Raw genomic sequence first — 3778 nt, forward strand, 5'->3', positions numbered from 1 at the left:
GGTTATTACAGCTGGTGTTTCAGGAATCGGACAGACTGAGGGTTTGATATGATGACATCTCGTCCTGTAAATACTCCGGTACTTGTGCTAATCATGAATCATGTATAGGTCAATATTACAGTAGCATGAACATTCGTGTGAGGTGTTCCTGTAGACCCGATCAGCTGCAGTACTCATGACCTGTTGGACGGCCGATTGTTAAAATCATGAAAACATATTAATGGCGGCTGTAATGGGCTGCCACAGAGTGCTCAATTACTGCTGCCGAATCTCATCTTTAATTCATGTGCAAGTGTTTTTAATAGTTCAGTGTGATGAGGGATATTTGTTTGGTTGGACACCTGGTTCACTGATGTGTCATTAGGGCCTGAATCACATTTTTAGCGCCTAAACATGCTCGAAAACTCAAATGGCTCAATAGCGCCACCTACAAACATTCAACGATGTGCGCTTTACGCTACGTTTCACCTACATGTACGAAACTCGGTACACATGTGTAATATGCCAATACCTACAAAAAAGTCTCTTGAACACATGCCCTAAACTCAACAGGAAGTCAGCCATTTTGAATTGTCACTTCAGTTTTTGCCATTTCCAGACCTTGTATTTTAACAAACTGCTTCTAGAGATTTCATCTGATCTACTTCATATTTGGTCATTATAATTTAAAGACATTGGCGATGCTACATCGTGAAGCTTTTGAGTTTTCACTGCACGGCGTGTCCGTGACGGTCTGACAAAATGTTATGTTTCGCCATGAAACAGGAAGTTGTTATAACTCATACATACAATGTCCAATCTGCCCCAAATGTCACATGTTTGATAATCGTCCTGTCCTGAATACATCTATATGCTAATATTCAGTTATAGTCATAGCGCCACCTACTGGCAACAGCCAATTCCAGATGTTGTACTTTAAAAACCTCCTCCCAGAGATTTAATCAGATCTACATTATATTTAGTGAGTCTTAATCTAAAGGTCTTGGCGATGCTACATTGTGAAGCTTTTGAGTTTTCGTAGAAGGGCGTGTCCGTGGTGGCCTGACAACGTTCGATATGAAACGAGATTTCTGAGGCCTAAACATGCTCGAACACTCATGAAACTTTGCACACATCTCAAAAGTGGGAACATTTACATCTGAAACTGGTTTTAGAATGAATTGTGGCAAAATGGCTCCATAGCGCAACCTACACAATTTAAACGAAGCAGCCCTCACGCCACGTTTCACCTACACGTTAGAAAATCGTTAGGCACATGTAACATGTCAGCACGTACAAAAAAGTCTCTTAGAGCCATATCCTAAAGCCAACAGGAAGTCAGACATTGTGATTTATTTCTTCAATATTTGCTCGTATTTTAAGGATTAAATCAGATCAAGTATTCGGTCAGTCTAATCTAAAGGCCTTTGCGATGGTATATTGCGAGGCTTTCGAGTTTTCTTTGAAAGGCGTGTCTGTGGTGGTCTGACATGTTTCGATGTTTCGGCATGAAACAGGAAGTTGTTATAACTCAAACATACAATGATCAATCTGCCCCAAACTTCACATGTTTGATAAGAGTCCTAGTCATAGCGCCACCCACTGGCAACAGGAAATGACATGTATTACACTGTGATACACTCTTAACAACATTTAAGTGCTCAACAATGCTAAAAACATTGGAGTGACATTCCCCTGGCACAGCAGCCCCAACGGGCACCAGCGGGTCATTGCTGCTCACAGCTTTAATTATTATTATTATTATTAGTGCTGTTCATACGTGTTGCAATAGCACATCTTTAACGATTATAAAATATCAAATCAGATCATTTATTCTTACATCAGACCATTAGACATACAGTTATTAAAAACTATTTGGATTAATCTGAATATATATATATATATATATATATATATATATATATATATATATATATATATATATATATATATATTTATTTCAGTGTGATTAATTTTATTAAAAATAACACATAAAAAAAAAATAACACATTAATCACACTGCCCCTGGACTGTAATAAGGAAGATTCCTGAGAAATGCTTGTAGTACCACCTGTTTCCTCCAGGGGGCAGTAAGTGACACTTCAGCTGTGTGAGCAACACACAGTTTATACAGTGAACAAAACTATTTCTTGCATTCAAAACACTCAAAGGAGCGCAAATCTGAACTAAGAGATCTCAAGATGGGTTTAAAGATTGAGTATTAAACTATATTTAATGACACAGTGAACTAAACATGTATGTTTATAACACAACACACCCGAGACGCGACACAAGCATGTCTGACGCAGGTGTCCTTAAACAAGCCCTCATAATAAATCTCTGATTGACAAATTCACTTGTGTAATGGATTACTGTGAACTGTGTGTCAATGATTGACTTATGATCAATAATATGGTAATAATCAATACATTGTGTTCTAAAGCTGCTTTTGTATCGTCTTATTAATGATGAACTCTTCTGCCACAGGAATGTAATGCTTTTTAATTATCTGAATATATATATATATATATATATTAGAGCTGTCAATCGATGAAAATATTTAATTGAATTAATTACATGGTGACCCGATTAATTAATCGCGATTAATCGTATATACAAATATTTGCTGAGAAAGCCCCTCATATAAAAATAACTCAATATATAATGATGAAATAATGATACATAGTTATCTTTAAATATTAAAAATTATATATATAAAATAAAAAATATTCAGATAATTAAAATATTTGTATAAGCGATTAAACGCGATTAATCACGATTAATTCATCGGGACATCACGTAATTAATTAGATTAAACTTTTTTATTGATTGACAGCCCAAATATATATAAATATATATAAAGGTGCACGTTTGGTTACTGTTTCAGTAATAAGATAAACGGTTTCTTTTTAAACAAATTTGGTGAATAATTTGTTTTTTCTTTGAGCCTCTTGAAATCTTGAAAAGTTCAATTTTAAATATTTTAGAAATATTTTTGAGATTTTTGACATGCTCCAGAAAATATGGAAGAATATTGAAACATCTCTTGATAATTTATTATTATTATTATTTCATACTTTTCATAGTGCAAAAGAAATAAAATCTTTATATAATAAATAATAAAATATTTGACAAACTAAAATGAACATGTGGAGAGAAACACACTCAATAAAGTCCGCTTGAGGACAGACAACATGTGGTGAGATGTATCACTCGATGTGTCCAAACATTCATGCTGTGTCAGATCTGTCTCCTGCGTCGCAATCAGTCACATGACATTTAAGAACCAATAGCATTTGCTGTCAAATGGGAAGGCGGGAAAGATTTCAGTGCAAATGAAAAGACTTGGAATAATACACACGAATAGTGTACGGGATACTTTAATGGTTCTTGTCACAGGAGCTCAACAGGGGAAAGAATGTCACGGGTTTGAAACAACATGAGGGTGAGTAAATAATGAGGGAGTTTTCATTCACATTTAACACACATTTCTTTCATTGTGTGCATACGACGGCCTAAACGGGTTCAAGAGAGCAGCAGTTCCTCTCGGGTCTGATTAGCGCCCTTCATTCATTCTCTGTTATGGCCAATCGGGGTCAAAGGTCAAGTGGCCCCGCTGAGGCGACTAAGCCGCTCCCCTCTGTATTACCAAAGGATTTACGGAACCGGTTTGATCCCGTCTGTGATGCAGGACTTCCTCTAAATCCACGTTTCTTTAATCAGCGGAAGCGACTTTATGAGATACGATGAATAAATGCATGAGTGAAAACTAGACACCATGTCTGCTATTAGGCCAGAA

The sequence above is a fragment of the Xyrauchen texanus genome, chromosome 42, assembly GCF_025860055.1.
Source record: "Xyrauchen texanus isolate HMW12.3.18 chromosome 42, RBS_HiC_50CHRs, whole genome shotgun sequence".
NCBI lineage: Eukaryota > Metazoa > Chordata > Actinopteri > Cypriniformes > Catostomidae > Xyrauchen > Xyrauchen texanus.